A 13,710-nucleotide genomic window follows, 5' to 3' on the forward strand; every position below is an offset into this window, starting at 1 on the left:
TGTACTATTAAAGGATTGTTCATTAACAAAACTACTAACAAATAACATTTAAAAATGCCACACATCAATAAGTTTGGGTTGTGATTTATTTACAGTAGGATTCCATGTAACACTGATTACACTGAGATAGACCTTTTGTTTTTACTGATTTATACATTTGAATGTTTTTATTGAACTATTCAGTGATTTTTGTTGAATTCCAGGCAACTTTTCTCTTGCTCCTAATTTCTGCATCAGTTTTTTTTTCAAAAGCAAAGCTAAGCAATTCTTTACTATTGCATTACTGAATGATTTCTCCACATCATATTTTAAAATGCTTTAAATACAGAGACATACTAGATTAATTTTGGTTTGATAAAGCCAGTTCCTGACCTCGAACTTATTAGTCAATTTTGAGGTATAAAATATGATAAAAATTAGGACTGTCAAGCGATTAAAAGAATTAATCACGATTAATTGCACTGTTAAACAATAATAGAATACCATTTATTTAAATATTTTTGGATGTTTTCTACATTTTCAAATATATTGATTTTAATTACAACACAGAATACAAAGTATACAGTGCTCACTTAATATTTATTTTTTATTACAAGTGTTCACATTGTAAAAAGACAAAAGAAATAGTATTTTAAATTTACCTAATACAAGTACTGTAGTACACGCTCTTTATCATTAAAGTTGAACTTACAAATGTAGAATTATGTACAAAAAATAACTGCATTCAAAAATAAAACAACGTAAAACTTTTTCAATTCACCTAATATCAGTACTGTAATGCAATCTCTTTATCATGAAAGTTAACCTTACAAATATAGAATTATTATAAAAATGCTGCATTCAAAAATAAAACAATGAAAAATTTTAGAGCTTCCAAGTCCATTCAGTCCTACTTCTTGTTCAGCCAATCATTCAGACAAACAGGTTTGTTTACATTTGCAGGAGATTAGGCTGCCCGCTTCTTGTTTACAGTGTCACCTGAAAGTGAGAACAGACGTTCTCATGGCACCGTTGTAGCTGGCATCACAAGATATTTACATGCCAGTTGCACATGCTTCAACCACCATTCCAGGGGATATGCGCCCATGATGATGACTGGTTCTGCTCGAAAACCATCCAAAGCAGTGCAGACTGACGCATGTTCATTTTCGTTATCTAAGTCAGATGCCACCAGCAGAAGGTTGAGTTTCTTTTTTGGTGGTTTGGGTTCTGTATTTTCTGCACTGGAGTGTTGCTCTTTTAATACTTCTGAAAGCAGGCTCCCTACCTTGTCCCTCTCAGATTTTGAAAGGCACTTCAGGTTGTTCAATCTTGGGTTGAGTGCAGTAGCTATCTTTAGAAATCTCACATTGGTACCTTCTCTGTGTTTTGTCAAATCTCAGTGAAAGTATTCTTAAAACGAACAACATGTGCTGGGTCATCATCCGAGACTTCCGTAACATGAAATATATGGCAGAATGCAGGTAAAACAGAGCTAGAGACATACAATTCTCCCGCAAGGAGTTCAGTCACAAATTTAATTAATGCATTATTTTTTTAACGAGCATCATCAGCATGGAAGCATGTCCCCTGGAATGGCGGATGAAGCATGAAGGGGCATATGAATGTTTCGCATACCTGGCACATAACTACCTTGCAATGCTGGCTACAAAAGTGCCATGTGAACTGTTCTCACTTTCTGGTGAGACTGTAAATAAGTGTGCAACATTCTCTCCTGTAAATGTAAGCAAATTTGTTTTTCTTAGCAATTGGCTGAACAAGATGTAGGACAGAGTGGACTCGTAGGCTCTAAAGTTTTACATTGTTTTGTTTTTGAGTGCAGTTATGCAACAAATAAATCTAATTTTGTAAGTTGCATTAGCATGATAAAGAGATTGTACTACAGTACTTGTATGAGTGAACTGAAAAATACTATTTCTTTTGTTTATCATTTTTACAATATAAGTATTTGTAATAAAAATAATATAAAGTGAGCGGTACGCACTTTGTATTCTGTGTTTTAATTGAAATCAATATATTTGAAAATGTAGAAAAACATCCAAAATATTTAATAAATTTCAATTGGTATTCTATTGTTAAACAGTGTGATTGAAACTATGATTAAAAGTATGATTAATTTTCAAAATCACAATTACTTTTTTTGAGTTAATCGCATGAGTTAACTGTGATTAATTGATAGCCCTAATTTAAATATCTTGATTCAGTGTTGAGTCAGGGGAACGTAGATGTGGATGTCAGGAGCAAATGAAGAGTGCTTGGTGTAAACAGAGGAGCTGATGGGAATTTTATACTATAAGAATATGCCATGTAAACCAAAGAGCAAAGTGTATAAATTCACGATTAGGCCAGCCACGACATAAGGGTCAGAATGCTGTCCAATGAGGAAGACAGAAGAGCAACTACATCCACTACCAAAATAAGAATGTGCAGGTGGATGTTGGTTAAGACAACAGCTGACAGACTATGTAATGAAACAGTATGACCCATGATGGAGGCAGGCTGAGGGAGTATTAGCTGAGATGGCTGGGTCATGTGAGACAATGAGATGTGGGATATGTTGGCCACAGAGTACAAGAGCTAGTGGTCAGAGAACAAAGACCATGAGGAAGACATAGAAAAAGGTGGTTCAAGAAACTGAAGGAAGACATGAAGAAGGTTGGTTTCAGCTTAGAAGATGTACTTGACAAAAATGCTTGATGAGGAACAAGAACTGCCAAACTGGATTGATGGGGCAAGGTGAAGGAGAAAGAGATTTGAGTAGCCTATGAAATATTTTTAGAATATGTAACGAGGGGTCAAATTTTGTAAGGGAATTCAATAAAGAGAAAATTCTTACAGACACTGCCAAAAATTTTGGAATAACTAATATTCTCGTATTCCAAAATTTTCCATACACAAAATTTTCTCATGTACCAAAACATTATTTTTCATTAATCTTGCTAGAGATCTAGAACTTTTACTCTACTGAAGTCAATAGCATCTTTTACATTGACTCCAGTAGCCTTTAAACTAGGCTCTTAGTACTCCCATTTTGCATTTGTGCTTTATTATCCCTTCTCTTAGAATTTTCCCATTTTTTCTATAGTTAAGGTTCTTTGATCCAGATCTTAAATATTTGATGAAATTGGACCTAATTTTGATTTAAAAAAAATCAGATTAAGACTACAGAATTTGAATAGTTTCTAGTTAAACTTTTGAAATTATTTATTTTGTTTCGGTGTTGATCCGTGACTAGCTACTTGAACTACCTCAACAGCAGTGAAGCCCCTACGGGAAATTGAGAGAAGACAACAAATCTGCTCCTCATATAACCAACGTGCAGTATTTGGCTTTGTTTGGTCCAAGAAAAAGAGAGCAGCAGCGGGAAGGAGACATGGATTTTATCGGAATACTCTTTGTTTCTGCACATGTGCAGAGAGCATAGCAAGACACTCAGCTAGAAGGACCCAGAAACACTACTGCTGATTGGGATGTAATTATTTTTATATATCAGCAAAGTCCAGAGCGCTTAGCCAGTCACCTATTTCTAGAAAAGATATTTTGTTTCATAGGGTAGCCATATTTTCCTTGATTTAATACAAACTCAGGTTGAGATCCAAGATGGGTCTTTTTGATTTTCAGGAAGTGCATGGCACAAAACACCTTCTCTTTTTCACAAAGTAGTAGTCCACGCTCTCCTGTGCGTTAAGGGGATGATGCAGAATGCTTTAGTGGAGACAGTAAATCTGCTTTACTAAACATACTGGGGAAAACTATGTTTATTCTGATGCAGGTAGTAGGTTTGCTGAGTCCTTATGCTTTTAGTGCTTGATGTTGACTCAAGGGAAGAATGGTCTTGTGGGTGAGGCAATGGGCTGGGTCTCAGGAAATTTGGGATTATTTCCTGGATTTGCTATCTTTGTGACTTTGCTAAATGACAATCTCTCTTGTTTCATTTTTCCCATCTACCTCATGGGGGTAATCATGCTTCTGAGATGAGGTTAAATTTATTAATGTTTCAGAGGCACTCAAACCATGACAATAAGTGCTTCAAGTGTTTTTTTTGGAAGGACTTTGGGCTGGCCTCATGCCACAATAACTGGTATTTTCAGGGACTGTTTCCAAGAGAACCTGGAGGCATAGGTGCTGGAACTAGAAGTGCTGCCACACACCCTGGCTTGAAGCAGTTTCCATTACATTCAGGGTTTGGTTCAATGGCTCTCAGCACCTCCACTGTAAAAATAGCTCCGACAGCCCTGGCTGGAGACATTCCCAATAGTTGGACTGACATCTACAAACAGCTCTGACATTCTTGTACAGTGTGTTCAACTTCTAGGCAGAGATTGCAGCAAATGTGCTCATCAATTTAAGGATGTTTTTCTTCTACATGGACACACCTCAAAGCTTCAGAGTAGTCTTTCTTCTTTTGGAGGGTATGAAGAAATTGACATGCAGAAAAGTAAGATACTAAGAATGAAATACTTCAGTACTCCAAAACAACAGATAAAACTGAGACAGTGCATATAAACGAATAAATAAATTGCAGAAGCACTGAAATACAGATACTATTGACAAAAACCAACCACTGAGGTATAGTTGCTGAATCACAGACCTGAACTGAGGTAAACACGGGCACCTAGGCAAAGCCTGGAGGTGAAAATGTTGAAATATCTAAACAAAAACCCAATGAGAGGTCCTTCTAGGCTGCCCAGTGATTGAAATCCCATTGGTGCTCCGGTTTGCAGCGGCCAAAAGCCAGCAGAGTCAAGCAACTGCGATTAAGAAGTGCAGACACAGAGCTGGCTGGGCGTGGCAAGGGCAAGGCGGCGGAGCCAGGCTTGGCACTAAACCGATGAAGAGTCGGCACAGCAATGGGCGCGCCAAGAAACTGGCGAGCCAGCTTCATGGGCGAGCACGGGAGTGCCTCCCCGGCTGTTCAACTCCCCGCTAGGGGCAGGGCGTGCCCCCCCGCAACCATCCGCATGCTGCGGTCGGGTGTGTCCAATGCAGACAGCATCGGCGCCCAGCCCCTACGGAGCCGCCTGGACTAGCCACACGCTTCTTCTCCCAGCGCAGTTTTGAGACAGGGCGGGCGGGAAAAGCCGTTGAAAGAACGGCGCGCGCGCCGGCGGGGCGAGGGAGAGAACGGAGTAAGACGGGCGCGCGCATGTGCTGTTTCCGGCAGCGGCTGCGCGTGCGCTGTAGCAGGGGCTTTCCTCATTGTCAGCTGTCAGCACCGGCGTCGGAGCCTGGCCTGATTTCCGGGGCGTGTGCTCCGGGGCGGGGGAGGGGCCAGAGCGCAGGACGCTGGCCGGGTGCGCGCGGAGCCCTGCCCATCTCACCCCTTAGCTGCTGGGGCCGCCGGCTGCCGGCATTCGTCCGAGACAGTGGGACGCAGAGCCCGGGCCCCGTAGGAGGAAACCGGAGAGGTTCTCCACCCCGTCCCATCCCTGCGGTGAGTGCGGCGGCGGGGGCCAGTGCAGCATGACCCCTCTCCCCTAGGCCGGGAGTACCGGAGGGCTAAACCCTTCCTCCGGGCTGCGGGGCTAGACCCCTCCCCTGGGCTGCGCGGCTGGAGGTCTCTTCCCCACCCCTTGGCCGGGCGTCCTGCTGTAGATGCAGCTACCGCATCTCGTGGTGCCTGGGTGGGTTGGGGCTTGGCTGTGATTTGCTGGCTGTGCAGAGGATGCTGCAGCATCACCAGGCTCCTAGGCCAGGGGGATGTGTCATGAAAAACATGAGCCGCCCGGGGAAGGGGGAGGCTCTCCCTGCATGATACGTTAATAACAGGGCGAAGCCTTAACCTTTCGTCTTGTCTGAATGTCACTTGCAAAGCCATCAGCTGCTGCAGGCTTCACTGCTGTGCTACAGGTGTGGCTGTCATGGGCTGCAGGGATCTACACCAGGGTCACCATGCCTGTGTGAGGCATCCTTCGTGGGCAGATGTAGCAGGATGATGAGTTAAAAGTAGTTTGCTGCAATCACCTCTTCTCTATTTTAAACATGACTTTTTTCTGCTGCTGAGTAACACCCACAGAAACAGCAGGGGAAACCGCTAGTTAAGGCTCTGCTGAAGGAAAAAAATCTGTGCAAAGTGTGAGTCTTTGTAGAGTTGGGGTCTAACATGGGAAATGCACATGCCTGAAGTAAACAACCTGAAAAAATAGATAATCTTTTTCTTTGTCTTTCAGTTTTACTCTAGGGGTTGTTTGTAACAATAGCAGGAAAATGGTTTTTGGAAAGAAATAAGTTCACATTCCATTAACCAGGGTAAGACTTTGCCTGTATGACCCATTGCCTCCTGTAACTTCATATTCAGTCAAATGTACTTTAATGTTTCAATGAACTTAGGCAAGATCAAACCCTAACCTTGATTTTGAGCAGCTCAAACTCTGTCTTCAAATTGAGGGCTTGTCTACTTTACAAAATTAGGTTGACCTTCAGCTTCTGCAGTAATTAAATCAGCAGTTGTGTCTACATTACGCTCCTTCTTCTGGTGGGGTGTGTCCTCACCAGGAGTGCTTTCACTGACTGAAGTGGGGCATTGTGAGGCACTGACAGCTGGAGTGTGGGGCACTGATGGCCCCAGCTGTGAGCCAGTCAAGGGCTCAATTTCATAGCAGGGAGCCTACCAGCATGCCTGTCAGTTTTACAGCTGCTATTATTTCACATTTCCTCTCTGATTCTTGAATGTCAGTTTCACTGTGGGTAGGCGCCCTGCTGTGAAATTGAACCCTGTGCTGGGCTCATAACTTGGGCTGTCAGCCCTAGGGCAGGGAGCGGGGGGGCACTCTCACCAGGAGCCCTGCTGCTGGGCTGATAGCCTGGAGTTCTGCTGCAGCCTCATGGGGAAGAGGGGAGAAGGAGAGCCCAGATGCCTCCCAGTGAGGGATTGGGTGGGGGAGAGGGGGAGGAAGGGGAAGGAGAGCCCAGTTTGGGCAGTGGCTAGGCTTGGGTTCTCCTTCTGCCCCCCAATTCCTCATCAGGAGTTGGTGGCAGGGCTCTGGACTGCCAGCCCTGGCTGGGCAGGGGACGGGGCCTCTGGGCTGCCAGCTGGTGATGTGAGTAATGAAGTGTCTACATTGTGTCACCTAACTACATTGACCTAAGTGCTATGCCTTTTGCACAGGTGGAATTATGAGGCCAATATAGTGGGTGGCTTACATCGGTGGGAGCACCATTTTCGTGCAGACACTAACATAGTTAGGTCACTGTAAGTTGCCTTATGTTGACCTAACTCTGTAGTGTAGACCAGGCCAAAGATTGCAAAACAGAATGGGAACAATGCTATGGCAGTATACTAGTGTCCAAGACAGATGTAAGGTAAGGAGGGAAAGACTAAAACATGACAGATACATGGAACAGTACTTGAGGTAGCTGCTTGCCTACATCACTGTGTAAAATTTATATTTAACACTTAACAAACAACATTTTCTCATCTCTTCCCATAATGAGAGAACTGAAAACATTTTACTCATTGTCTACAATGGGTGTGTAGTTTAAAAAAAAAAAGTCAGTGGTAATTAGAATATTAGAAGGCTGCTCGTCATAGAAAAGGGAGTGAAACTTAGTCTTTGAAGTTGCAATTAGTTTTGTAAAGGTTTTTTTGTTTTTTGAGAACAAAAGCTGAACTCAGTTGTTAATTCACCAGCTTCAGTTTGTCAGGGGTTGAAAAGAGTGCATTTGATGTATGGTTCATTGTTTAAATTGGTCTCAAGCGTATTTTTGTGGAAAGACTCCTGTTGAAGCCAGTGGATCTCCCATGCGGTCATAGAGGTCCACTTTCATGGGTCAGCTTGTTGGATTGGTGCTTAAGCTCTTACCACGTATTTTCATGTTGTGTGTGAACTGGAGTCTAGGTCAGATGCTTTTTTTTTTTTTTTTTTAAATTACACTGCTACCTCGATATAACACCATCCAATATAACATGAATTTGGATATAATGCGGTCAAGCAGTACTCGGGGGGATGTGGGGCTGCACACTCCGATGGATCAAAGCAAGTTCAATATAACACGGTTTCACCTATAACACGGTAAGATTTTTTGGCTCCCAAGGACAGCGTTATATTGAGGTAGAGGTGTATTTATTTTTTTTAAATACAGTGGTAAAAATGCTGCTGCTGCTACTACTACTAATAATAATTCTGGTGCAAAATGTATGCTTTTATTCTGTTCCATTTTTATAGAACCAAAACCCAATACAAACCATGGAAATGTTTGTAAATTCCAATAGAAACAGTTTTAAAAAACATTCTTCTCTAGTACTTGACACTCCAAAGTTCAGTGTTATGATAGTGTTTGAGAACCAAAAAAGTAACTTTTATAAGCAAAAGTGAAACTAATAAACTTTCCTGAAACTGAAAAATTCAAAATCTAAATAAACAGCATACATAATGTAATGAATTTTGTGAAGGTAGAATTGATATATTTTAAACATGGGCAAAATATTGCAAAAGTGAATGCCTAAAGTTAGGCACCTAAATATGGATCTGTTTGGTTGTTATTAATGTAAAGAATTTAAAATCATTATTATGCTGTTTTTCATCCTTTGCTCTGTCAGGGTAGATAATGAAAATTGGTTAGTCAATTTCGTTTTGTTCATAGTCAGTTTCATTATTAGGTTCCCAGTGTTCTGTCTGCCATCATTATAGGGTATTGTTTTGTAAATACAGGTGAAAAACTACTTTGAACAAATAATGGGAATATTTTTACTTTGGAAAATTTCTATTTTTAGTCTTTATTAAATCTTGATTTTTTAAAAAAGAAACTCTAATTATTTATCTAAGGAGTTAGTAATGTAGTTACCATCTTTTCTCTCCCAGAATCTCCCCTCAATCTGGCCAAATCACACTTTAGTAACGTTATGCTCATGAATAGTCCAAGTGTAACGGAACTACACGTGTGTAAGTGTTTTCAAGAATGGGGCCTAGTACTTTCAAATCTGACTATATCCTTTTAAAATGATTAAGATACTTGGAATTTGCCACTGACAGTGAAGAGGTGACAGAGCTTCTGTAGAACCAGAAGCATCTTGCAAAAATCATGCTGTCTAAATAATAAAACTTGTTTGCATAAGATGTCTAGAGTTCATATCTCTGGAAATAACCTTAATTTTATTCAGTGGATAAATTTATTGCATATTGTACTGTGATACTGTCAATATGCTGAAGTGTAATCAACAGGGCTGTCTTTTTAACAACAACAAAAAAAAAGCTATCCATGTTAGGTTTACATTGGGTGACTCTGCCAAAAAGGATGGTAAGGAGATCAAATAACTAGTAGTGCTTTCTGTAGTTTGGAGGCTAAAATGCATACTTTAGTTTATTTCAATTTAAATAATAAAAGGATGCCTATACAAAGCACTCTGGGCAACTTAGCACATAATTAATTAATACTACAATAAAACCCCAGCAGCATTAAAATAATCATTTGCAAAAAGAGAATTCAGCTAGCCAGCCAGCCAGCCTACAATTTTTTTTTCTACCCTGTCATAAACATACAGCTAAGGGTAGCATAAATCTCTCCTTTACCTGTAAGGGGTTAAGAAGCTCAAATAACCTGGTTGGCACCTGACCAAAAGGACCAATAAGGAAAGAAGATACTTTCAGATCTGGGGTGGAGTGGCGGGCACACGAGGCCGAGTTTTTGTTTGTGCTGTCTCTGACAGAGAGAGGGAACAGGCAGAAAAAAAATCTCTCCTAAAACCCTACCTGAAATAAGCATCTAAGATTACAAAAATTGTAAGTAAAGCAAGGAAATGTGTTAGATTACCATATCTTTTGTTTTAGCTTGTGAATTCCCTTGTTGTAACTTAACTCCTCTGGATCCAGACAAAGAAAAAAAAACTCCGGCTGCTCTTAAAGTGTCCTTTTAAAAAAAACAAAAACAAAAACAAAAACAACCCCCCCCCACCCTGGTTTTCAATCGGCCAAAGGAAAAAATGTTTTTTAAATCCTGAGGTCTGTGCTTCTGGTTCAAAATGATTCCACTGCACTGCCACCATGTCAAGGATCCCTCCCCACTCTGAACTCTGGGGCACAGATGTGGGATCTCACATGGAAGACGCCCCCCAGGCTTATTTCTACCAGCTTAAGTTAAAAACTCTCCCAAGGCACAAATCCCTTCCTTGTCCTTGGATGCTATTGCTGCCACCACCAAGTGAGTTAGATAAAGATTCAGGAACAAGACCACTGGAAGTTCATATTTCCCCAAAATATCCCCCCAAGCCCCTTCACCCTCTTCCTTGAGTAGGCTTGAGAATAATATACCAACGAATAGGTTAACCAAGTGAGCACAGACCAGACCCATGGGTTTTTAGGACACTAAAACCTAATCAGGTTCTTAAAAGAAGAACTTTATAATAAAGAAAAAAATAAAAGAAGCACCTCTGTAAAATCAGGATAGAAGGTAATTTTACGGGTAATAAGATTTAAAACACAGAGGATTCCCCTCTAGGCTCAACTTCAAAGTTACAAAAAGCAGGAATAAACCTCCCTTTTAGCATAGGGAAAATTCACAAGCTAAAGAAAAGATAATCTAATGCATTTCCTTGCTTTACTTACAATGTTTGTAATCTTAGATGCTTATTTCAGGTAGGCTTTTAGGAGAGGTTTTTTTCCTGCTTGGTCACTCTCTCTGTCCTGAGAGAGCACAAATAAAAACTCCGCCCCTAGATTTGAAAGTGTCTTCTTTCCTTATTGGTCCTTTTAGTCAGGTGCCAACCAGGTTATTTGAACTTCTTAAACCCTTACAAGTAAAGGAGGAATTTTATGCTACCGTTAGCTGTATGTTTCTGGCACACCCCTTCATGGTTTTGGGAAGCATACCTTTCGCCCTCTCCAAAAACCCTGTCGAACAGAAGTCTTCTGCAGTTTGTCCAGAAGATCCCCAAATTCAAGTTATTTTGGGCCAACGGCAGTACAAGTTCCAGCGTCCCGGAGCCCTTACAGAAAATGTCCTGCCAGCAGCCTCCTGTGTCTCATAACAGCTTGAGCATTTCTGTTGACCATAGATGAAGGAGAGGTGGAGGGGGGAGAGAGAGAGAGAGAAAAGACGCAAGCTCTCAGGTAGGTAGGTTGGTCGCCGGCTATTTGGGTTTCTGTTGGTCATATTCAAAACTTTAAACTCCATCAGAAGACCAGTGAGCAGCCAGTGCAGATCTTAGAGCACTCGTGTCATGCTCCCAATGAGATGCCCTGCTCAGTAAGTGAGCTGCTGGATGGTTTTAAGGTATAGCCTCGTCTTAAGTGCATGTCAGTAGTCTTGTTTGGAGGTAACAGAGGCATGGATAACTGTGTCAGGGTCCACGTCTGAAGGGAACGGTCTTAACCTCCTAGCTAGATGTACATGGTAAATAGCAGACAGTGTTGTAATGTGATTGCTCAGCAGCAGTCTAGAATAACTCCTAGACTGAATCCTAGTAACTAATGGCAGAGGTGCTCCTTCAGTCAAAGGGACTGATACTCCCTCCACTCTCTCCTCCTCCCTGCTTTCCCCACCCCACCATCATCGTTTCAGCCAGCTCACTCTATGCATGCCACAATCTCAACTAGACCATAGCTGAGGTGCTGAGCTGCATTGTCTGAGTTGGATGAGATAGAGATACAGTTAGATATCATCAGCACACTAACAACAAGGAGTCCGGTGGCACCTTAAAAACTAATGGATTTATTTGGGCATAAGCTTTGGTGGGTAAAAAGCTCACTTATTCAGATGCATGGAGTGAAAAACTGAAAACACTACATCCATTCCTTTTTACTAACCCGCTTAACTGTCCCATACACACTCTAAACAAAGACCCTGGAATACTTTCTTTAAACTCTCTTGCAAGAGCAAACAAGAATATCCTCCAGAATACTTAACACAAAATAATTTTAGTACACCTCTACCCCAATATAACGCTGTCCTCGGGAGACAAAAACTGTTAACGTGTTATAGGTGAATCTTCATTATATCGAACTTGTTTTGATCCGCTGGAGCGCGCAGCCCGCCCCCACAGAGCACTGCTTTGCCACGTTATATCTGAACTCATGGTATATCGGGTCGCATTATATCAGGGTAGAGGTGTAGTATCTTTGGGTGTAGTCTCTTACTGAAGATGCTTACTTAATAAAGTTCTCCTGCCTTAAATCCCACAGCACAGTAATAATCCTATATATAAGATATCACATTTGTCATGGAAATTGATTCCACAAATCAAACATGATTCTACGGTAGTGTCAAAGGATATCTACACTGCACCACCACCATAACATTTTCCACCATTGCTACCTTTGACACAGTTCCATCAGTGCTGGCTAAAGAGGGAGCACTAGCATAGATAGGCCATTGGTATTTTCACTACATTCAAAATACACTCTGATGGGCTGCCTTGCCAGGACTAGAACTCCTTGTATAGCCACCAGTGGTGGATTACTTTTTAAAGGAAGACTAATGTAGACAAGGCCAAATATGAGGAGAGTATAATATGTGAGAAAACAGAATGAGGGATCAATTTCTTATATAAACTTTTGTAACTGGTAAATTTGTCATTAAAACATGAAAAGCATCTAAAATGGAAATAGTTGGTGTGGAAAATAAAACAGTTTGGTATATCGGATTCTCCTTAACTTAAAGTAAAATTTCAATTACAACTTAATCTTATTTTTAAAAAAGTAATTTGATGGCTGACACCTGGTGTAAATTTTGCCAACACTGGTTAAAGTTACACATGCTTGTCTATGAAAGAATGGTATCTTGTTACATTTCAGCTGTGGGTCTGTGAAGAGGATGTTTGTATTTTGTGGCTTCATTTTCAGCAGCCAGTCATTAAATGACTTTTAAGTCACCTTTTTCAACTCTCTTATATTTAGAGGATCTCATTAATTGTAAGAGTTAGGAACATATGTTCCCATTTAGAGGGATCTTTGGAAAATACTATAATTTGATACTTCTATGACCAAATGAAATTAAAGACCACTTTGTGTGTGTGTGTTTTAAAAGCAGTCTAAGGTATCCTCTTTTCTCCTTTCCCATTCAGAATTGATTGAGGTAATGAGGAAGATGGATTAGAGCTGAGAATGTTTGACATTGAAGTGCAGTAGGTTTTTATGTGTAATGCACGCAAGCACATCAAAGGCAAACTTCTTTTACAGGTATGAGATATGAACATGCAAGTGAGTTCCCACAATAATATTTTATGAAGAGAAAACTGCCCAACATTTTCAATTATAGCCTAAAGTTAGGCTCCTAAAGCTATATTTAGACACACACATTAGATGAGTGAGGTCAGTGGGAGCTGTTGGGTGCTCAGCCATCCAGAAATTCTGGCCACATAGATGTCTAAATATGGGTTTAGAACAGGGGGCCGCAACCTCTGGCATGCAACTTGCCAGGGTAAGTACCACTAAGTATAAAGCTGTATAGAAAGTTTTGTGGTGGAAAGCAACGTGGGCAAGGGATGTGCTGGTCGCGGCTTCCTTGCCGCCCCCATTGGCCTGGGCCGGCGAACCACAGCCAGTGGGAGCCACGATCAGCTGAACCTGCTGATGTGGCAGGTAAACAAACTGGTCTGGCCCGCTGGGGTACTTACCCTGGTGAGCCACGTGCCAGAGGTTGCAGACCCCTGGTTTAAAAGCTTAACTTTGGTTTCTCTCTTTGAAAATATTGGCCTACTTTTTATGAGCTTCTGCCATATTTTCTATACAACTTTATACTCAGTGGTTGGTTATTTGACCTGTTGGAAACATTCTG

The 13,710-nt window shown here is 41.2% G+C and overlaps 1 protein-coding gene across 6 annotated transcripts in view; it reads left to right on the top strand.

Annotated features, from left to right (window-relative positions):
* Positions 1-5,203: 5,203 nt before the first annotated feature.
* Positions 5,204-13,710, top strand: part of CCSER2 (coiled-coil serine rich protein 2) — a 141,971-nt gene continuing 133,464 nt past the window's right edge. For 2 of the 6 annotated variants that reach the window (XM_030569853.1, XM_030569854.1), the window contains exon 1: positions 5,206-5,434. The gene's annotated coding sequence lies outside the window, so the exon portion shown is untranslated. Of the gene's footprint in view, positions 5,435-13,710 lie in introns of all 6 variants that reach the window. The other 4 variants (XM_030569855.1, XM_030569851.1, XM_030569852.1 and 1 more) reach the window with 4 other exon arrangements.

This window comes from Gopherus evgoodei, chromosome 7, assembly GCF_007399415.2.
Source record: "Gopherus evgoodei ecotype Sinaloan lineage chromosome 7, rGopEvg1_v1.p, whole genome shotgun sequence".
Taxonomy (NCBI): Eukaryota; Metazoa; Chordata; order Testudines; family Testudinidae; genus Gopherus; species Gopherus evgoodei.